Genomic DNA, 23,988 nt, shown 5'->3' with positions numbered 1-23,988 from the left:
CTAACGTGCAGTGGCTATTCACAGATGCAGTCATGGCGCACTACAGCCTGGAACTCTTGGGCTCAAGTGATCTTCCTGCTTCAGCCTTCTGAGTAGCTGGGACTATATACCACCATACCCAGCTTTTCCACTACCTTTAAAAAAAAAAAAAAAAAAAGCTTACTCTTCTTTTTCTAGTCCTGTAAGTTATACAGTTAGATTATTTATTGGAGATCTTTATTCGTTTTCAATGAAGGCATTCTCACTATAAAATTTTTCTCTTGGCACTGCCATTGCTGCATCTCAGAAGTTTTGGTGTGTTTGGTTACTGTTTTCATTGGTCTCCAGGTATTTTCTATTTTCTCTTGTGATTTTTTGTTTGACCCATTGGTTGTTGAAGAGTGAATTGTTTACTTTCTGCATATTTGTGAATTTGCCTTCGAATATTGACTTCTATTTTTAGTGTTTTAGTGTTTTAGGAAAGTGTTTTATTTTAGTGTTTTAGGAAAAAGATACCTTTTATGATTTCAGGTTTTTAAATCGTATGAAGATTTGTGTCTTAATTATGGTCTGTGCTGGAGCATGTTCCGTGTGCACTTCAGCAGAATGTGTATTCTGCTGTTACTATGTAGAGTAGTTGTTTCATTGTGTTGTTCAAGTTCTTTATTTTCTTATGGATCTTATGTCTGGTTGTTCTATTCATTTTTGAAATTGGAGTAGGAAGTCTCAAACTCTTATTGTAGAAGTGACATTTCCTTTTCTTTTTTTTTAGACAGAGTCTCGCTCTGTCACCAGGCTGGAGTGTAGTGGCGTGATCTTGGCTCACTGCAACCTCCGCCTCCTGGGTTCAAGTGATTCTCATGCCTCAGCCTCCCGAGTAGCTGGTATTACAGGCATGCGCCACCACACCCAGCTGATTTTTGTATTTTTAGTAGAGACAGGGTTTCACCATGTTGGCCAGGCTGGTCTCGAACTCCCGAGACCTGCCTCACCTCCCAAAGTGCTGGGATTACAGGCGTGAGCCACTGCACCTGGCCTTCCTTTTCAATTTTTAAAATGTTTGCTTCATCTATTCTGGGACTCTGTTATTCAGTGCAATTATATTTATAACTATATATTCTGTATGATTTGAGCCTTTTATAAATAGTGTTCTTCTTTGTGTCTTTTAACAGTTTTTGACTTAGTCTATTTTGTATGACAATTGTATAGCCACCCCTGCTCTCTTTAGCTTACTATTTGCATGGAATATCTTTTTCTTCCATTCTCTTTCAACTGACTTGGGTATTGAGATCTACAATGAATGTGCTGTAGACAGGATACAATTTGATCGTATTTTAAAAAATCATTCTTCCTACCTCTCTCTTTTTTGGCAAGTTTATTCCATTTCCATTTAGTGTAATTACTGATAACGAAGGCATTATGTCTGCCGTTGTACTATTTGTGTTCTGTATGACTAATAGCTTTGTTTTTCATAAAAATATGAGGAATTCCTTCTGTTTTCAAAATCAATGTCTAGTTTCTTGGCTTTTGATTGGAAGCTTTAATTTATTAATTAAATAAATTTAATTAATAATTAATTTATTTATTTATTAATTAAAGTCTTAAAGGAGGGAGCATATCCACGCTCTGCAGAGGGGACAGGAGAGCAAGTTGAATAAGCCACCTTGCCCAGCTAATTTTTGTATTTTTAGTAGAGACGGGGTTTCACCATATTGGCCAGGCCGGTCTGGGACTCCTGACCTCAGGTGATCCATCTGCATCGGCCTCCCAAAGTGCTGGGATTACAGGTGTGAGCCACCACGCTCAGCATCTGGGGACCCATTTCAACCGTCTGGCACCTATGGTTCGGAATATGTTTAACCTCCTGAATTGGGGTTTTCCTGCTGAACTGTGTCTGAAAAACAGCTTCTCTGAGCTAGCTCATGGTTTTGCTTTTCCTCTCTGTTGATTCCTTTATAGAACATTGCTGCCATGTAAGTCCAGCTTTTCCATGAATTTAACAGGTTTATCCTGTTGTCGATGTGTTTTTATTTTCTTGAAAATAAGCAGATTGGGCCAGACGCGGTGGCTCACGCCTGTAATCCCAGCACTTTGGGGGGCCAACGCACGCAGATCACGAGATCAGGAGATCGAGACCATCCTGGCTAACAAGGTGAAACCCCGTCTTTACTACAAATACAAAAGATTAGCCGGGCGTGGTGGCGGACGCCTATAGTCCCAGCTACTCGGGAGGCTGAGGCTGGAGAATGGCGTGAACCCGGGGGGCGGAGCTTGCAGTGAGCCGAGAATGAGCCACTGTACTCCAGCCTGGGTGACAGAGCAAGACTCTGTCTCAAAAAAAAAAAAAAAAAAAAAAAAAAGCAGATTGAGATCAGGTGGGAGAAGGGCTTGGCCACGTCGCCAGCAGCCTCATGCCAAATTCCTGATCCCTGGAGGACATCAGACACCCCTCCTCCTGCTCTGAGGCCAGGAGATGGCGCCACTGGACAGTGAGTCTGGGATTCCTAGCACACACTTATGATTGCCCGTCCAGCAGAAAGAATCAGGAAGGGCCACTGAGTACAATCAATCAGAAAATTCTGCTTAAGAGCAAATTTCTCCCTAGGAGGGGTCGGGTCACTGCACTGGGAGGAAGCCCGTCTGCCAAGGGCTGTGTCTGGAACTTTTTCATCCGGCTCCACTCAGGGCCATTGAGTACAATCAATCAGAAAATTCTGCTTAAGAGCACATTTCTCCCCAGGAGGGGTCGGGTCACTGCACTGGGAGGAAGCCACCTGCCAAGGGCTGTGTTCATCCGGCTGCATTCAGCAGAGAGATCGCCTCTTCTGTTATTCAGTCTCCAGGGGGCAGGACCTGCAGCCCTATCCAATCATGGCCACGGAGTAGGGTCCTGAGAACTGTGGATCAGGCGCTGCCGGGAGGTGGGTGCGCGACGTCTTCGCCCCTCTAAACGCGACTCCTACTCTGTAGCTAACAGACACCCACAGACGTGTCTGTGGCATCCTCTGTAACACTGGGACCCGTACTGGCAGCAGGAGCCGTAGGGAGGACCCTGGGACACCTGGAAGCCAGGAAATGGTGAGTGTGCGGGGCTGAGGGTCCTGAGACTAGGATGAGACTGGTTGGAACCGGCAGGAATAGGCTGTGGCGGGACCTGGGCCTCTTCGTGGGTGACTCCGGGATCTGGGACCCATGTCCCCCTGGTGCACCTCGGCCCTGGTTCCTCTCAGGCCGCAGGATGGGGCTGCGACGGAAGCCGGGACCCCGAGCCGTCCCGTCCGGTCCGGTCCCTGCACAATGGTCTGCGGCCCCGGCCCCAGCGCCCTCTCTGGTCAGCTCCGTGCCCGCTACCCCGCGTCTCCCCAGATTGTACGGGGGCCACGGGAGGGTCATGGGGGGGAATCCTGCCTCGAGTATGGGTTCGTGTGAGAGGAGCAGTAGGCTGTGGGGTCCCCAGTTCCCCCTTTCTCACCTGGGGCTTTGAATTTTATCTGAGTTTCCCAAATATACGCGAAGCAGGGTCTCAAATCCGCGACTGTGGTCCCTAGGCTGCCTTTTAAGGCTGGCAGCAAATTTGGGATTTCCTGATCCCTCTCCGCATTTCATAACACGGATTTCCTTTATTCAGTTCACAACAATATCCCTTCTTCGTCCTCCAGGCTATGTTTCAAACACAGGCAGTATTTTAATTGTCATTTTTTAGAGGGCAGCATATAGCTCTTTTAAAAATATTTGCTTTGGCCGGGCGCGGTGGTTCATGCCTGTAATCCCAGCACTTTGGGAGGCCGAGGCGGGTGGACCACAAGGTCAGGAGATCGAGACTATCCCAGCTAACATGGTGAAACCCCGTCTCTACTAAAAATACAAAAATTTAGCCTGGCGTGGTGGCCTGTAGTCCCAGCTACTGGGGAGGCTGAGGCAGGAGAATGCAAGCTCCGCCTCTCGGGTTCACGCCAGTGAGCCCAGATCAAGCCACTGCACTCCAGCCTGGGCAACAGAGCGAGATTCTCGTCTCAAAAAAAAAAAAAATTTGCTTGGTGTTTGTGAACATTTGAGAGAAAAACCTCCTGACACTCCACTGTGAACATCTTTGTGTCTCTTTTTATCTGCCCTAGACACAGACACCTTCCCAGAATGTCTTGGGTTGAGATTCCTCTTTGGAAACTTTACCGTGGTGTGACCTCAGCCCACCCTCTGCCTTTTCCTGATCCTGGATTTCAGGACTACCTGGGGCTGGCCCAAGATGCACACAGCTGCCAAGTCTCTTCGGGAAGTCTAGCGAGTATCATCCCCTAGGTCACTCCTCCCAAAGAGCCTGCGGTGTGGGGGTGAGGCCTCCCCAGGGAGCAGCTGGATGCCCTGGGGTTGGAGCAGTCTCCTATATCATTATTGTAGAAAACTAATCCCTTGGGACACGCCTTTTCTTCCCCTGCCATTCCTTGGGGACACATGGCTAGTCAGCCAATCAAATTCTGGTATGGAGATCAAACAAATTACTTCCATCCTGTAATCATAGCACTTTGGGAGGCCGAGGTGGGCGGATCACCTGAGGTCAGGAGTTCGAGACAAGCCTTGCCAACATGGTGAAACCCCGACTGTACTAAAAATTCAAAAATTAGCTGGGCGTGGTGGTATATACCCTGTAATCTCAGCTACTCGTGAGGCTGAGGCAGGAGAATTGCTAGAACCCAGGAGGTGGAGGTTGCAGTGAGCCGAGATTGCACCACTGCACTCCAGCCTGGGTGACAGGTTAAGAGTCCGTCTCAAAAAAAAAAAAAAAAAAGATTTCTGTCCTCTGGATTCTCTGTCTAGTGAAAGGAGAAAACCACCCTCATTGAGGTATTGCAAGAACCTGAAAAGCACAGTTTAGTGTCTTCTGGGAGGGTGGCCACTGAGCACTTCAGGGAGCAGCGTGGAGGTGGGGTATGTCCCAAGTGATAGGATGATGTGACCTGACACTTGAGTCAGACACTTGAGTGTTCCAGGTCAGCACTGCCCCTCCCTGGGTTTAGCACCTAGAAAAAATTGGTTTACCCATTTCAGCTTCAGTTTGTTTGTTTTGTTTTTTTGAGACGGAGTTTTGCTGTTGTTGGCCAGACTAGAGTGCAATGGTGCGATCTCGGCTCACCGCAACCTCCGCCTCCTGGGTTCAAGCGATTCTCCTGCCTCAGTCTCCCAGGTAGCTGGGATGACAGGTGCCTGCCACCACGCCTGGCTAATTTTGTATGTTTAGTAGAGATGGGTTTCACCATGTTGGTCAGGCTGGTCTTGAACTCCCGACCTCAGTGATCTGCCCTCCTTGGCCTCCCAAAGTGCTGAGATTACAGGCGTGAGCCACCGCACCTGGCCATCAGCTTCAATTTTTTAATAACTGTAAAATGCACTGTATCATTAGAGATTGATGGAGAAGATAAAGTATTTCAAAACATGCCAGAAGAAGGTAGGTTTCAGGGAAAAAAAAGTCTAGTCTTATATTCCCTTATAAAAATTCTTATTTTTCTTCCCAGAGCCTGTGTAGTAAGTTTCTCAGCTCCTTTTTCTATTGGGTGATTTCAAATGGAATTTCTAGGCCTTAGCACGAAAATACTACCAGGGAAAAGAAATAGGGAAAAAACCTCTCTTCCATTTTGGTTACAGAAAAAATGAGTTGCCTTCGGAAGAAAGTGTGGTGGATTATACTGGTGAATTACAAAGATGTTCCATAACCTGAGTTCTTCTCCTTTGTGGGTTGAAGAATTTGTGACCGCGGATAAGTGTGTTTCCTGTTATGTGAACTTGGCAGATGAATGCTAAATCCTGTGGGACAGCATTTAGCAACACCTAAAAAAGTACTCAATTATGATTTTTTGTGTACTAAATGATTATTATGGAAACAGTAATTCTGTGTCAAAAGAACACTCAGAACTCCAAAGGGTTTTTCTGTTCTTTCAATAACAACCATCAACACAGAAGACTTTTGTGACCACAAGTGTGAGTTTTCTCCCTACCAGAAGGCAAGCAGTATATCCTGCGGTGGACAGCAACTGGGTCTCTTCCAATTCAGTTTTTTTTTTTTTTTTTTTTTTTTTTGAGACGGAGTCTCGCTCTGTCTCCCAGGCGGGTGTGCAGTGGCACAATCTCGGCTCATTGCAAGCTCTGCCTCCCGGGTTTACGCCATTCTCCTGCCTCAGCCTCCCCAGCAGCTGGGACTACAGGCGCACGCCACCTCGCCCGGCTAATTTTTTGTATTTTTAGTAGAGACGGGGTTTCACCATGTTAGCCAGGATGGTCTCGAACTCCTGACCTCGCGATCCGCCCGCCTCGGCCTCCCAAAGTGCTGGGATTACAGACGTGAGCCACCACGCCTGGCCCCAATTCAGTTTTGACATTATCTACCCTTGAGATAGTTTCAGAGCCCACAGATTGATGGCTCAGTCCCCGCATCCCTCCCTCCCTCCCTGCCCACCACTCCCTGCCATTCAGGTATCAGTGGTAAGTCTGGGCCAATTATAACCCACAGATTTCAAGTTGGAGTTCCTGTGCTGTCGTTGGGTTTAACTTGCTATTGATTTCATTTTATTTATTTATTTATTTATTTATTTATTTCTTGTAGAGTTGGGAGTCCCACTATGTTGCCCAGTGATCTTCCCATCTTGGTCTCCCAAAGTGCTGGGATTACAGGTGTGAGCCACCATACCTAACTCTCAGGTTTCTTTCTTTTTTCTTTTTTTGAGACAGAGTCTTGAGCTCTGTGGCCCAGGCTGGAGTGCAGTGGTGCAATCTCAGCTTGCTGCAACCTCCACTGCCCAGGTTCAAGCTATTCTCCTGCCTCGGCCTCCTGAGTAGCTGGGATTATAGGTACACACCACCACGCCTGGCTAATTTTTGTATTTTTAGTAGAGACGGGGTTTCACCATGTTGGCCAGGCTGGTCATGAGCTCCTGACCTCAAGTGATCCACCTGCCTCGGCCCCCCAAAATGCTGGGATTACAGGTGTGAGCCACCGTGTCCAGCCAAGGATATTTTAAAGGATACAAATAAACATCCAGGTGAAGAGACACATAAGGTGAGGTCTAGAAGGGTCTTGAGCACAGGAGCTTCTGTCTCTGGGGTTGGGATGTGCCACCCTCATAGCTGATGGATAAGTTCTTGTTTACCTTCCTATAAGCCTGCATGTGTTGAGCTGTCCAGGAGCTTTCTGAATCCTGTCCTCTGGGGCCTTTTTTTGAGACCTCATTGGATAGGCATGATTCATAACCATGTAGAAATTGGCTGGACAAAAAAGGTAGAATCTAATACTGATAGACCGAATGGAGAAATCCACCAAGCCCTGTCTGTCCAGATTTTTTTGGCTTCTCCATGTAGCATTCCTTCCTCCAGGGTATGGGACAGGACCCATTCTGAAATGAGTGTCTGATGACCACAATCAGAAAAGCTGGGAAGATTAGATTCCTTCCTTGGGCAGGTGAAGGACAGCAGGAGAAGGTCAGTGAGAGAGATTCTGTCTTCTGAGTCCTGTGTCTGAAGCCTAAAGTGCCACAGCAGTATAACAGGGCTGTGAGAATTATGAGCCAGGAAAAATGGATGAAAACCAATATATATGTATCATAATATAGTAATGAAATGACATTTATTGCCAGAGGAGGATACTTGTGCTTTTCCTGCTGAGCTATAAAATATGGCTTAGTTTCCCTCCCTCCTGTAAACATTGAATTGGAGTGATTCTGCTGGATTCATCACATATGGGCATTTTCCTGTAAATATCCATGGAAAGCTTGTAAAGAGAAGTAGGTAGCTTTGACCGGGGATCAGAGACCTGGGGCCGGTGGCTCTGTTAAGGCCAATCTGGAGCCTGCAAAGGGAGGTCATTGAAAGTCAAGTCATTGAGTTGGTTCTTCTAGGGAGCCTCCCCTGGAGGTGTCCCAGCCTGATCACTCCCAGCCTGACCCCTTTATACTGAGAGAAGCTGCAGAGCCCTGGAAAGCTGGGGATCCACAGGCACAGGGGTTGGGGTGATGCCCTGTCTGAAGTTGTATTTGTTATTGTTGTGGGGGTGTTGCTAGACATTCTTGAGTAAAATCTAGATTTAACTAAGAAGTGACTTCATTCTAAAGGAGTACTGCAAAAGGGGGATAGCTCCAAGCATCAGATCTGCAAGCGTCTGTAAGGTTAGGGAGAAGAGGGTTTGTGTTTCAAAGGGAGGAGCAAACAAGATTACAAAGAAGGTGGGACGGGAGGGCAGGATGGAGGATGAAAAATCAGATCCTACATCAGAGGCTTTTACCCCGAAATCAGTCTGTGTTTTTGTTTTGTTTTGTTTTTTAAAGATGGAGTCTCGCTTTGTTGCCCAGGCTGGAGTGCAGTGGCATGATTTCAGCTCACTGCAACCTCCACCTCCCGGCTTCTCATGCCTCAGCCTCCCGAGTAGCTGGGATTACAGGCACGTGTACCACATGCCTGGCTAATTTTTATATTTTTAGTAGAGACGGGGTTTCACCATTTTGGCCAGGCTCGTCTTGAACTCCTGACCTCAAGTGATCTGCTTGTGTTGACCTCCTAAATTGCTGAGACTGCATGCATGAACCACCGTGCCCAGCCCATTCTGAGTTATTAATGAAGGCAGAACAGTTCAGCAGGTCATTTATGAGGCAAAGAATGAGAATTTGGAGAGTCTTTATTTGGCCTTTTTATAGGTTAAAAGGAGAGGAGGGGAGAGGGGACCTATTCAAAGTAATAGGAAGGTTGCTTCTCTGCATTTGGCAGCTTAACACAAAGACTTAGGTGGTGGGTGGTTGAGGTGATTTCTTCAATTAGAGCTATTCACCAGGACTGCAGAACTTAGATAAAATTCAACATTATTAGCAGTTTGGTTTGCATTCATTGAGTTGGTGGAATCAGAGCATACATTACATAAATTGAGAAAGTCTATCAGGGCTAACCTAGGGAAAGACTCCTTTCATCCTGCCTGATAGAGAAAGGGTTTATGAATATGATAGTTTATTAGGGTCTCTGATAAAAAATATCTGTCGCCGGGCGCGGTGGCTCAAGCCTGTAATCCCAGCACTTTGGGAGGCCGAGACGGGCGGATCACGAGGTCAGGATATCGAGACCATCCTGGCGAACACGGTGAAACCCCGTCTCTACTAAAAAAAAAATACAAAAAACTAGCCGGGCGAGGTGGCGGGCGCCTGTAGTCCCAGCTACTTGGGAGGCTGAGGCAGGAGAATGGCGTAAACCCGGGAGGCGGAGCTTGCAGTGAGCTGAGATCCGGCCACTGCAGTCCAGCCCGGGCTACAGAGCAAGACTCCATCTCAAAAAAAAAAAAAAAAAAAAAAAAATCTGTCTTCTTTGTTCCTAGTTCCTGCCATAGAGGTCTTAAAATTGTTGGATTTTCCTGAGTGATAGAAGTGTGTCCTGTTATTCCAAACAAGCTCCTTTCAGACCACACCTTAACTGATGCTGATGAGGTACTCAGAGTGGGGCCACTAGATAACTTGAGGACGGACACTGGTGACCAGAAAGAACAACACATGACGAGAATGCTGGGACTTTAAATGTCATCTTTGGACCTCAGGAAAAGGATAGAGTTTGGAGATTGAGTTATATAAAAATTTTTCAGGATCACCTGAGGTTGGTAGTTCGAGACCAGCTTCACCAACATGGAGAAACCCCGTCTCTACTAAAAATACAAAATTAGCTGGGCATGGTGGCGCATGCCTGTAATCCCAGCAACTTGGGAGGCTGAGGCAGGAGAATCGCTTGAACCCGTGAGGTGGAGGTTGCAGTGAGCCGAGATTGCACCATTGTACTCTAGCCTGGGCAGCAAGAGCCAAACTCTCTCAAAAAAAAATTTTTTTTCTGACAACATCGGGATAGCTTCCAGGCTGGTGAACACGCTGATATGCTGGGTGGGTGGTGACCCAGCAGGGGAAGTATTACCCATCTCTCCTGTTTTCTTGCTGTATGCCTCTCCTCCACCTGGCTGTTCTTGTGTTTTTTTTTTTTTCCCCTGAGACAGGGTCTTGCTCTGTCACCCAGGCTGGAGTGCAGTGGTGCAGTCATAGCTCACTGCAGCCCCAAACTCCTGGGCTCATGTAGCTGCAAATTTTATTTTATTTTATTTTTTCATAGCGATAGGGGCTCTCTCTGTTGCCCAGGCTGGTCTCGAACTCCTGGCCTCGAGTGATCCTTCTGCCTTCATCTCCCAACATGTTGGGATTACAGGTGTTTAAGTTACTATACTTGGCTGCCATCTTATATAGCAAATTGAAAACCTTAACTAAGTTGTTTTGCTGAGTTCTACAAGTAGTTCTAGAAAATTATTGATCCTGGCCGGGCACAGTGGCTCACTCCTGTAATCCCAGCACTTTGGGAGGCCAAGGCAGGTAGCTCACTTGAGGTCAGGAGTTCAAGACCAGCCTGGCCAATATGGTGAAACCCCATCTCTACTGAAAATACAAAAATTAGCTGGGCATGGTGGTGCATGCCTGTAGTCCCAGCTACTGGGGAGGCTGAGGCAGAAGAACCACTTGAACCTGGGAGGTGGAGGTTGCAGTGAGCCAAGATCACACTACTGCACTCCAGCCTGGGCAACAGAGTGAGACTCCATCTCAAAAAAAAAAAAAAAAAAAAAAAATTACTGAGGATGGGGTTGTTGGATTTATACACAGTTGGCTACAAGGTTGGTTCCCGGGGCTTGCAGATGGCATTTGTAGTTGGAGCTGGGTTGTAGGACAAGCTGTCAACTTGGGGGTCTCTACTCACACTGGGTGGTGTCAGAGTTGAATTATTGGACACCCAGTTGTTGGAGAATTGGTTGGTGTTTAGTAAAAGGCACATATTTGTTGTCGGAAGTGGCCTTGGGGAAAAAGACAACCCAGGTCAGAATTTTCAACTGATTCTGACTAGGTGTTTGTGATTCTTTATAGGTTTACCAAGTATTTTTCCGGAAGCACTGTTTACCTGCTTTGAGTTTTCAGTTACTTACTATCACCATTAATATTGTGCTGAAAAGGGTTTGTGTGTATGTGGCGGGGGATGTGCCGCCGTCTGTCTCACATGCCGTCTGAGGCGTGGATCACCCGATTTGCTCACGTGCTCCACTGCTTATAGGACTTGAGTTCTCTCAAGTTTGATTGTTTTTCATTTATTTCATTGCAGAGAAAGAGTCAGTGATGATCATGTTTTTAAAAAATCTTATAATGTCACTCTTGTTTTTGTCCCTAAGTGGTAATGCTTCATACTTTTTTTTTTTTTTGAGACGGGGTCTTGCTCTGTTGCCCAGGCTGGAGTGCAGTGGCGCGATCTCGGCTCACTGCAAGCTCTGTCTACTGGGTTCAGGCCATTCTCCTGCCTCAGCCTCCTGAGTAGCTGGGACTACAGGCGCCCGCCATCATGCCCGGCTAATTTTTTGTATTTTTTAGTAGAGACGTGGTTTGACCGTGTTAGGCAGGATGGTCTCGATCTCCTGACCTCAGGTGATCTGCCCGTCTCGGCCTCCCAAAGTGTTGGGATTACAGGCGTGAGCCACTGCACCTGGCTCATACTTTTTTTTTAATTGTAGAAAAAGTCAGTGATGATCATGTTTATTTTTCCCATTGGTCTGACATCTTGGCATAACGAAATATCCCATAAAATGTACAACGTAAACATCTACAACCAAATCCACTAGATCCCCACCAGGGCAGGGCTACATTTTTTTTTTTTTTTTTTTTTTGAGACGGTCTCACTCTGTTGCCCAGGCTGGAGTGCAGTGGCGCGATTTCGGTTCACTGCAAGCTCTGCCTCCTGGGTTCAGGCCATTCTCCTGCCTCAGCCTCCCGAGTAGCTGGGATTATAGGCATGTGCCACCATGCCCGTCTAATTTTTGTATTTTTTTTTGTAGACACGGGGTTTCACCATGTTGGCCAGGCTGGTCTTGAACTCCTGATCCACCTGCCTCGACCTCCTAAAGTGCTGGGATTACAGGTGTGAGCCACTGTGTCTAGCCCAGGGCTACATTTTATAGCTAGTCTCCAGCAAGACACTGAAAGATCAAATTAGAACACATATAACACCTGAGAAAGACAAAAGTAAAACATTTTCAGAAGGCAAATTGGTTTTATGACTTCACAGTAGGAAAAATTTTCTTATGTAAGAAAATTAAGTAGGTCTAAAGGAGGGGACTGTTATAACAGATAATTATAATTCTAGATCAATTCAAATTTACTAGGAAATGCAAATAATGTGTGTGGAACAACAGTCTGACCACTCATGCATGTGTGTTAATATCTTGTAAGTATTTATCTTCTTGGGATTTTATGTCTTTTGACTGATTAGTATTAGTGTTGAGCATTTGTTCTATGTAGTGTTTCATCTTCTGGGAAATAATTTTTAGTTGTTTTTTTGTGTTTGATTCATTTGTATATTTATTGCTTTATTTTAGCATACTCTGCACACTAATCCTTTTTATTTTATGTTAATTTTTTTTTGAGATGGAGTTTTGCTCTTGTTGCCCAGGCTGGAGTCCAATGGCATGATCTCAGCTCATGGCAACTGCTGCCTCCTGGGTTCAAGCGATTCTCCTGCCTCAGCCTCCTGAGTAGCCAGGATTACAGGCGCCCGCCACCATGCCCAGCTAATTTTTATATTTTTTAGTAGAGACAGGGTTTCACCATGTTGGTCAGGCTGGTCTCAAACTCCTTGACCTCAGGTGATCCACCCGCCTCGGCCTCCCAAAGTGCTGGGATTACAGGCGTGAGTCACCGTGCCCAGCCGGGTTTATCTTTTTACTCCATTATACAGGGACTCTTATTAATTTTTTGAGATGAATCTCTGTTGCCAGGCTGGAGTGCAGTGGTGCAATCTCAGCTCACTGCAACCTCTGCCTCCTGGGTTCAAGTGATTCTTCTGCCTCAGCCTCCTGAGTAGCTGGAACTACAGGTGCACACCACCATGCCCAGCTAATTTTTGTAGTTTTAGTAGAGACAGGGTTTCACCATGTTGGCCAGGAAGGTCTCGATCTCTTGACCTTGTGATCCGCCTACCTTGGCCTCCCAAAGTGCTGGGATTACAGGCGTGAGCTGCTGTGCCCTGCCAACTCTTCTTAATTTTAATTATGTTGAATTTGTCAGTTCTCTTCTTTATACTTATTTTCTTACATAAGAAAATTCTTCCTTTGCCCCTGTGGCTTTGCAGGGTTTAGCCCCATAGCTGCTATCATGGGCTAGCATTGAGTGCCTGTGGCTTTTCCAGGTGCAGGGTCCTACCTGTTGGTAGATCTACCATTCTGGGGTCTGGAAGATGGTCCTCTTCTCAAAGTTCCACTAGGTAGTACCCCAGCAGGGAATCTGGGGACTCCAACACCACACTTCTCCCCCATACTGCCCTGGTAGAGGTTCTCCATGAGGACGCTGCCCCTGCAGCAGGCTTCTGCCTGGACATCCAGGCTTTTCCATACATCCTCTGAAATCTAGGTGGAGGCACCCAAGCCTCAACCTTTGCATTCTGCAGACCTGCAGGCTTAATACCACATGGAAGCCACCAAGGCTGATGGCTTGTACCCTCTGATGCAGTGGCCCAAGCTGTATCTGGGGGCCTTTGAGCCAAGGCTGGATCTGGAGCAGCTGGGATTTAGGGTAGTGGTGTTGTGAAGCCATGCAGGGCAGTGGGGCCCTGGGTCTGGCTCACAAACCATTCCTCCCTGCTAGGCTTCTGGGCCTGTGATGGGAGGGGCTTCCATGAAGGTCTCTGAAATACCTTAAAGGCTTTTTCCCCAGTGTCTTCGCTGTTAACACTTGGCTCCTTTTTGCTTATGCAAATTTATACAGCCTGCCTGATTCCTTCCCTGAAAATGTGCTTTCTTTTCTACCACATGGCCAGGCTGCACATTTTCTAAACTTTTTACTCTGCTTCGCCCCTTTAAATAGAAGTTCCAGTTTTGTGGCATTTCTTTGAGCATAGGCTGTTAGAAGCAGCCAGGTCATATCTTGAATGCTTTGCTGCTTTGAAATTTCTTCCACTAGATACCCTAAGTTATCATTCTTAAGTTCAAAAGTTCCACAGATCCTGACTGGGCACAGTGGCTCACACCTGTAACCTAGCACTTGGGGAGGCTGAGGCAGGTGGATCACCTGAGGTCAGAAGTTTGAGACTAGCCTGGCCAACATGGTTAAAACCCTGTCTCTACTAAAAGTTCAAAACTTAGCTAGGCGTGGTGGCACATGCCTGTAATCCCAGCTACCCAGGAGGCTGAGGCAGAAGTGCTGGAACCCAGGAGGCGGAGGCTGCAGTGAGCCGAGATTGTGCCACTGCACTCCAGCCTGGGTGACAGAGTCGCCACTCGGTCGCAAAAAAAAAAAAAAAAAAAAAAAAAAAAGTTCCACAGATCCCCAGGGCAGAGGCACAGTGCAGCCAAGCTCTTTGCTAAGGAAAAACAAAAATGACCTCTGCTTCAGTTCCCAATAAATACTAATAAGTATTGCCCTTTCCATCTGAGACTTCCTCAGTGTGAACTTTATTGTCTATATCACTATCAGTATTTTGGTCACAACCATTCAGCAAGTCTCTGGAAAGTCCCACACTCCCTCATCTTCCTGTTGTCTTCTGAGCCCTCCACACTCTTCCAACCTCTGCCTGTTAAGAAGTTCCAAAGCCAATTCCACATTTTCAGATATCTTGATACCAATGCCCCACTTCTCAGTACCAATTTTCTTGTATTACTCCATTCTTGCAGTGTGATAAAGAAATACCTGAGACTGGATAATTTATAAAGAAAAGAGGTTAAATTGGCCCATGATTCTGCAGACTGTATAGGAAGCATGGTACAGGAAGGATGGCATCTGCTCAGCTTCTGGGGAGGCCTCGGGAAACTGACAATCATGGTGGAAGGCAAAGGGGGAGCAGCACTTCACATGGCCAGAGAAGGAACAAGAGAGAGCAGGACAAGGTGCCACAGACTTTTAAATGACCAGTTCTCACAAGAACTTACTATCACAAGAACAGTCCCACAGAGATTGTGCTAAACCATTCATGAAGTACCACCATCCAATCACCTCCCACCAGGCCCCACCTCCAATATTGGGAATTAGAATTTGACATGAGATTTGGGTGGAGATTCAAATCCAAACCATGTCCTTTTGCTTTTTTCTGTTTTCTGTTTGCAGGGTAGATTTTTCTCCATCCCTTTACTTCGAGCCTAAGGGTGTCACTGTGTGTGAGATGGGTCTCTTGAAGACAGCATACCATTGGATCTTGCTTCTTTATCCAGGTTGCCACTGTGCCTTTTAATTGGGGCATTTAGCCTGCTTACAGTCAAGGTTAGTATTTATATGTGTAGACTCGATCCTGTCATGTTGTTAGCTGGTTATTATGCAGGCTTGTTTGTGTGGTTGTTTTATAGTGTCACTGGTCCGTGAACTTAAGTGTGCTTTTGTGGTGGCTGGTAATGGTCTTTTCTTTCCATATTTAGCACTGCCTTCAGGACTTCTTGTACAGATGTTCTCTTTTATTGTAATCGCACAGGATGGGCTCTGTCCCCCAAATAACATGTGGTGATGAAACACGTGAAATGTTATCTGCCAGGGTCACTCATTGGCAGAATATTTTTTCTGTGCCCAGAGTATTTTTTCATGGCTCTGTTTTCTGTTAGTTGTAATAGAATACCTGAATTCTGGCTGGGCATGGTGGCTCATGCCTGTAATCCCAACACTTTGGGAGGCTAAGGCAGGTGGATCGTTTGAGGCCAGGAGTTTGTGAACAGCCCAGCCAACATGGTGGAACCCCATCTCTACTGAAATACAAAAACAAAGCCGGCATGGTGGTGCATGCCTGTAATCCCAGCTCATTGGGAGGCTGAGGCATGAGAATTACTTGAACTGGGAGGTTGAGGCTGCAGTGAGCCCAGATTGCCCCACTGCATTCCAGCCTGTGCAACACAGCAAGACTGTTTCAAAACAAAAAACACCCCTGAATTTGGGTTAATATGTAAAAAAAAAATACCTATTTTGTACAATTCTCAAAGTTTGGAAATCCAAGGGCAAATGGGGTACATCTGGTGAAAGCTTCTTGCTCTTTACTATCTGAGGCAGTGGAGATCACCAGGCAAGGGGACTGATTGTGCTAACTCCGGTCTGTTTCTCTTCTTACAAGGGCACAAGTCTTATTTGTAGGATAACCCATTAATTCATTACCTCTTCAGTTCAGTTCATCAGTGGATTAATCCATTCATGAGGCACAGTCCTCATGATGTCTTAAAGGCCCTGCTTTCAGTACTGACACATTGGGGATCAAATTTTGTTATGAGCTTTGGAAGGGGAAATTATTCACACCTAGCAAGGGCTGATTAGGTACACTGCTTCAGCTGAAAATATCAAAATGAGGGAAAATGGAAATTAGGCAAATACCATATTGTTTGCATAAGTAGTTAAGGAAAACACAACCCCATGTGTTATGTTGGTGCAGGTCTTCCTAAATCTAGCCCCTAGATACCATCAAAAGTTCAGCTTTCTAAATAAATATGTACGAATATGCAGTTATGTTTGGGACTCTCTCATGAGAGGTTGTACCGACCCACTATACAGAGAGACACTAGAGGTGATCCAGGCAGCATATTCAGTCTCTGAAATCATCAGTGAGAGGCATGTCCCTGTTGGCTGTTACTTTACTGAATATATTCAGTTCTAGTATCAGAATTGCTGTGATGGAGAAAGTGAGTGTAGACAGAAGAGGCTGACCAAGTCATTGAATAAATGTTTGGAGTCTATAGCATTGTGTGAACTTCCTCTAAAGTGAGTGTAGATTCCTAGCGCTGTCAGTCTGAACTTTCCTCCTCTGCACATGTGGGATGTTTCAGGACTCAGTGACCTTTGAGGATGTGGCTGTGAACTTCACCCAGGAGGAGTGGGCTTTGCTGGGTCCTTCCCAGAAGAATCTCTACAGAGATGTGATGCAGGAAACCTTCAGGAACCTGATGTCTGTAGGTAAGGATGACATCATTTCTTCACTTAGTCAATTACAGAACAAGTGTTTCCTGGTCATCTCCACTGCTCAATGATTTGGAACATGGTAGGCAATACAGTAGACCCTTGAACAAGGTGGGGGCTAGAGTCTCTGATTGTCCACACAGTCAATCAGATGCCTGTGAATTTAGAGTCCCTAAAAAGTTAACTACTAATAGACTACTGTAGACCAGAGCTTTATTGATAACAAAGTCTATTAACACATATTTTATGTTTGGTATATATCTATATACATATACATGGCCAGGTGTGGGGGCTCACACCTGTAATGCCAGTACTTTGGGAGGCTGAGGCAGGAGGATTGCTTGAGTTCAGGATTTTGAGACCAGCTATAGCAATGAAGTGATAATCCTGTCTGTATACAAAATTAAAAAATTAGCCAGGCATGGTGGCACACCTGTGTTCCTAGCTATTCAGAAGGCTGAGGCAGAAGGTTTGCTTGAATCAGGAAGGTTGAGCTTGTGGTAAACCATGATTGCACCACTACACTTTACCCTGGGCAACAGAGTGAGTCCCTGTATGAAAAAAATAAAAACTAAATAATAAACGTGTGTGGCTGGGCGCAGTGGCTCACACCTGTAATCCCAGCACTTTGGAAGGCGGAGGCAGGTGAATCACTTGAGGTCAGGCGTTCGAGACCAGCCTGGCCACCATGATGAAACCCCATCTCTATTAAAAATGCAAAACTTAGCTGGGTGTGGTGGTGGGCACCTGTAATCCCAGCTACTTGGGAGGCTGAGACATGAGAATCACTTGAACCTGGGAGGGGGAGGTTGCAGTGAGCCAAGATCACATCACTGCACTCCAACCTAGGTGACAGAGTGAGACTTTGTCTCAAAAAAAAAAAAAAAAAGTGTATGTGTGTGTATATATGTTTAAGACAGTGTCTCTTAGACATAGACTTGCTAGGTCTACAGGCGAGTACCACCATCCCCATCTACTTTTTGTACAATTTTTTTGTAAGGTAGAGGGTCTGGAACTCTTGGCCTCAAGCTTTCCCCCTCCCTAGCATCCCAAAGTGCAGGGATTACAGGCATGAGCTACCATGCCAAGCCTGTTTGGTATATTATATGTACTGTATTCTTATAATAAAGTAAGTTTTTCTTTGGAAAAGGTTATCAAAAAAATCAGAAGATATATTGACTTTAGTAAGTAAAAGTGGATTATCAAGATGTTCTTCCTTGTCTTCACATTGAGTAACCTGAGCAAAAGGAGGGCTTGGTCTTGCTCTTAGGGATGGCAAGAGCTGATGAAAACGTGCATGAGTGAACTGTGCAGTTCAAACCCATGTTGGCCAAGGTTCAACTGAACTTTGGTGAATAAATCAGCCATGGCCACAGTGTCCCATGAACATGGAATCTAATAATTTTTCTATAATTTTGTAATAACTTATGACTTTTATGGGTCTAAATTTTATTCCTAAAATGTAAAGACCAGATCACTGAAGATCAGTACAATAATTCTAGAAGAAATATAATGTAATATGCACTTACAACCTAGAGCTATGTCCTTTAAGATATTGTTAGAATGGACCAGGTGCGGTGGCTCACACCTGTAATGCCAGCACTTTGGGAGGCTGAGGCGGGTGCATCACGAGGTCAGGTGATCGAGACCACCCTGGCTAACATGGTTGAAACCCTGTCTCTACTAAAAATACAAAAAATTAGCTGGGTGTCGTGGCGGGTGCCTGTAGTCCCAGCTGGTCAGGAGGCTGAGGCAGGAGGATGGCTTGAACCCAGAGGCATAGGTTGCAGTGAGCCAAGATCGTGCCACTGCACTCCAGCCTGAGTAACAGAGCGAGACTCTGTCTCAAAAAAGAAAAAAAAAGATATTGTTAGAATGACAAAATAATTTTAAAAGCAAGCAAAGAAAATGAAGCAGTCTTCAAATTCATTCATTTTTAGAAAAATTTTTCCAGGCTGGGCATGGTGGCTCACACCTGTCATCCCAGCACTTTGGGAGGTCAAGGGAGGCAGACTGCTTGAGCCCAGGAGTTCACGACCAGCCTGGGCAACATGGTGAAACCCCATCTGTACAAAAATATAAAAGTTAGCCAGGCATGGTGGCATGCGCCTGAGGTCCCAGCTACTAGGGAGGCTGGCTTGAACTCAGGAGGTCAAGGGGGTGATGAATCGTGAACATTCCACTGCACTTTAGCCTGGGTGACCCACTGCACTTTAGCCTGGGTGACAGAGTGAGACCCTGTCTCCAAAAAAAAAATTTTTTTCCAAAAAAATATACTTCCACAAGACATAAATATCCAGTGTTTTCAAAATAGTTGCCTTGGAACCAGTGTTAACATTGATGTTCACAGTCAATTTCTTTTGATAATAAGTGTAATGCAGCCCTCTTGCAGAGTATTTGGTCCATTGACATTTACACCGTTCAGACAGACCAGAAAACCTACACTTTCCATCATAATGTAAAATATGTAAATCAAATACATACTAATGAACATTCTGATTTCTCACAGCAGTCATATGGTAGAGTCTGTGAAGGTAAAGAAGATGGTCACTGTGACGAAATCTTCAGCCTTATTCCACATGGTATAGTGAAGAAGACTTTTACTGGAGTCAAACCATGTGAAAGCAGTGTGTGTGGAGAAGGCAACATGGATCATTCATCTCTTAATTGCTGCATCAGAGCTGACACTGGACACAAATCATATGAGTATCAGGAACACAGAAGCCACATAAGCAGTGTGTGAAAACCTTCAGCTTTTGCCACTCCTTTCAAACACGTGAAAAGCCTCACACTGGAAAGAAACTCCATGATTGTAGGACATGTGGAAAAACCTTCATTTCTGTTCAAACCTTTCGAAGAAACCTGGTAATTCACAGTGAAGAGGAACCTTATAAATGTAAGTTTTGTGGGAAGGCTTTTGATAATCTACATTTATATCTTACCCATGAAAGAACTCACACTGGAGAGAAATCTCATGAATGTAAACGATGTGGTAAATCCTTTGGTTATGCCGCTACCCTTTGAGTGCATGGAAGAACTCACACTGGAGAGAAGCCATATGAATGTAGTAAATGTGGGAAACCCTTCTGTTGTCCCAGTTCCTTTCATAGACATATAAGGTTTCTCTCCAGTGTGAGTCCTTTCAGGTGTAAACAATGTGGGAAAACGTCCAAGTGTTCCAATTACATTCAAATCCATGAAAGAACTCACACTGAGAAAAACCCTATGCATGTCAGCAATGTGGGAAAGTGTTATCTCACAAGCTTTCAAAGACACATGGTAATGCACACTGAAGATGGACCTCATAAATGTGAAATATGTGGGAAAACCTTTTCCTCACCCTATTCATTTAGAAGACATGAAAGGACTGACACTGGACAGAAACCCTGTGAATGTAAGCAATGTGGGAGAGCCTTCAGTTGTTCCAGTTCCATTTGAAAACATGCAAGAATTCACACCAGAGAGAAACCCTATATATGTAAACAATGTGGCAAAGCCTTTAGATATCCCAGTTCTGTTCAAAATCATGAAAAGAATCACACTGGTGAAAAACCCTATGAATGTAAGCCATGTGGGAAAACCTTTAGTTATTCCAGTTACTTTCGAATACATGAAAGAATTCACACTGGAGAGCAGGTGTATAAATGTAAGGAATACGGAAAAACATTCACTTATCCCAGTGCCTTTCATAAACATAAAAGTACCCACACTTCACAAACTCTATGAATGTAAGGAATGTGGGAAAGCATTTGATTTAGTTCCTTTCGTAGTCATGAAGGGACTCACATGGGAGAGAAACCCTATGAATGCCGAACATGTGGAAAAGCCTTTGGTAGTTCTAAGTACTTAAAAATACATGGACGAACTCACACTGGAGACAAGTCCTATGCATGTAAAGAATGTGGGAATGTATTTTATTGCCTCAGTCTCCTTCAAAGACATGAAAGGACTCACATCAGAGAAAAGTTGGATGAATGTAAAAAATGTGATAAAGCCTTTCATTCTTCCAGTACTGTTACAAACCATGAAAAAACTCACACTTAAGAAAAACAGTGATACTCAGAATATGGGAAACCTTTCTCTTCCAGTTTTTTGAAGGTACGTGGTGTGACACAATGGTGACAGACCTTATGACTGTAAGGAGTGTGGAAAAGTATTAGTCCTTGTGTGTTTTAGATTCATGAAAGAATTTACTCTGGAAGGAAACTATGAATGTGGTAAAGCCTTGTGTAGTTTGTTTTCTCTTGAATAACGTCATTTCCTGGTAGTCTCAGGGATTGGTTCCAGCACGCTTTGAGAATGTATAATTTTGCTCAAGTGCTTTATATCCTTTAAATTATCTCTAGATTACTTGTAATACCTAATGTATTGTAAATGCTATGAAAACTTATTGTATTGTTTAGGGAAGTATGACAAAAAACATATGTACATATTCAGTACAGACACAACCACCCTATGGCTCCCTACCTAGTATACATCATCTACAATATAACATTTTTTAAAAAAACAGGTATGGATTGTTTTCATTAAATGACTTGAAAGACTGTTAACATTCTCTAAAACCCTGGTTATTTTCTCCTGGTAGCCCACACATGATGACGATTAGGATGCTCTGTGGTGCCTAAAGTTGCACTGTGTCAAGGTGCCAAGATAGGGGGCGGTATCAATAAGCAATGAGATATCAAATTAACTAGAATCATCTGACAGGACATTAGAAGTATCATCTAGGTTGGAGGTACCAAGTTCTGACTACAGATGTTGACTCTGGTCAATAATACAAATGTTGGATCTACGGAATTTGAAGGTCAAAGATATTTAAGAATTGATGGTCCAACAGATTCTAGTTGGGGACATTCTCAAGGATGTGATTTACCCAGAGGGATTAACCCCAGTGGAGGAGCTAGATTAGGAGAGTTTCTGGGGTCATGGTTAAGACTAGGTTCTACTTGGAATGGATATCTGACCAGAAATCTTTTTTTGTTTTGAGACGGAGTCTTGCCCTGTCGCCCAGCGTGGAGTGCAGAGGCGCGATTTCAGCTCACTACAAGCTCTGCCTCCCACATTCATGCCATTCTCCTGCCTCAGCCTCCCGAGTAGCTGGGACTACAGGCGCCCGCCACCACGCCCAGCTAATTTTTTTTTTTTTTTGTATTTTTAGTAGAGACAGAGTTTCACTGTGTTAGCCAGGATGGTCTCGATCTCCTGACCTCGTGATCCACCCACCTCGGCCTCCCAAAGTGCTGGGATTACAGGTGTGAGCCACCATGCCTAGCCCAGAAATCTTTCTTGTATCATTAGTAGAGTTGCCCACTTCATCACCGAAGCCATCAGGACACAAGAGAAGTCCTTAGGTTCTCTTGCCCACATAGCCCTAGACAACCACATTGGGACTATCTCCCTACTTCACAAGGTTGTGTCTGTGCTAACACTTGCTTCTGCATCTGCGTAAATCTTCTAGTCAGGCTCAACTGGGAACATATAAGATCTTAAAACCAGCCAAATTTCTGAGCCCTCCTGTCTAGACTTCCTGGGTTACATTTCCAATTTCCAGATATTTTCAGCTGGCTCTGCCCCCAGTATAGGATTTCTTCTCCATTCTGCCCTACAAGTCTCAATGATCCTCCTGATATTTAAAATATGCATTTGGCTTCTCTTTAAAATTGTTCTAGCTTGTTTCAACAGATGCCTCGAAGAGACCCCCGCTAGGTTCTTGGTGACCTAATCCTTGAGATTTTAAACTCACTCCAGCTGGAGACTGAAACCAACTTAACCCAAGAGGCTTTGGCTAAAATTTAATACGTACCTGAGAACCTGTTATAAGTAAATAGCTAGTTGCCCAATTGGCCACTGCCCTGCCACTAGGATCCCTGAATGGGATGGGCCCAGAGCAGGTCACTGGTACCATGACAGAACACACAAACTTATGAATGCTGTCTGTGGACAGGTTAGAGCCAGTCCTTCGGAGGGGCTAACTGGGCCTACATTTTAAAAAGAGCTAAGCAGACCGGGCGCGGTGGCTCAAGCCTGTAATCCCAGCACTTTGGGAGGCCGAGACCATCCTGGCTAACACTGTGAAACCGTCTCTACTAAAAAAAATACAAAAGAACTAGCCAGGCGAGGTGGCGGGTGCCTATAGTTCTAGCTACTCGGGAGGCTGAGGCAGGAGAATGATGTGAACCCGGGAGGCGGAGCTTGCAGCGAGCCGAGATCCGGCCACTGCACTCCAGCCTGGGCAACACAGCGAGACTCCGTCTCAAAAAAAAAAAAAAAAAAAGAGCTAAGCAGCCACTTGTTAACCAGAGGTCACATGTATTATGAGTTTTCTGAAAACCCACACCTTTTTAACTTTGGGGGCTCACCTGAACTAATCAGAGCTCAGCTATATCAACCAATCAGAGCTAAGTGAGTTTCAAGTTTCAAACCTTTATTTGCATAAAAGCACTTGACTGGGAACCTGAATGGAAACTTTTGCTATAAAACCTAAGCTTTCCCTGCCGGGTGCAGTGGCTCATGCCTGTAATTCCAGCACTTTGGGAAGCCGAGGCGGGTGGATCACTAGCTCAGGAGATTGAGACCATCCTGGCTAACATGGTGAAACCCTTTCCCTACTAAAAATACAAAAAATTAGCCGGGCGTGGCAGATCGCGTCACTGCACTCCAGCCTGGGCGACAGAGCAAGGCTCTATCTCCAAAAAAAAAAAAAAAAAAAACACGCAAGCTTTCCCTTGTTCTCTGGAACAAATAATATTTTGGTTACAAGCTCCTTATGCCTTTTCCTCAGAAGTATGTAGAAATGACTCCTTCTAAAATGTGATCTTGATACCAGAGTGCAGTGGCACGCTCTTGGCTTACTGCAACCTCCGCCTCCCGAGTAGCTGGAATGACAGGTGTGCACCACCGCACCCGGCTAATTTTTTGTCGTTTAGTAGAGATGGGGTTTCACCATGTTGGCCAGGATGGTCTCAATCTCCTGACCTCATGATCCACCTGCCTCAGCCTCCCAAAGTGCTGGGATTACAGCTTGAGCCACCGTGCCCGGCTGATACCAGGGAACTCCCAGAGCAAAGCA

General features: G+C 45.2%; 1 pseudogene; it reads left to right on the top strand.

The window, feature by feature from the left end:
- The window catches only part of LOC140711907 (uncharacterized), a 35,810-nt pseudogene extending 14,341 nt beyond the window's left edge, over nt 1–21,469 (top strand).
- Nucleotides 21,470–23,988: the final 2,519 nt, after the last annotated feature.

Source organism: Chlorocebus sabaeus, chromosome 6 (genome assembly GCF_047675955.1).
Source record: "Chlorocebus sabaeus isolate Y175 chromosome 6, mChlSab1.0.hap1, whole genome shotgun sequence".
Lineage (NCBI taxonomy): Eukaryota > Metazoa > Chordata > Mammalia > Primates > Cercopithecidae > Chlorocebus > Chlorocebus sabaeus.
This window is presented reverse-complemented; position numbering and strand designations above follow the sequence as displayed.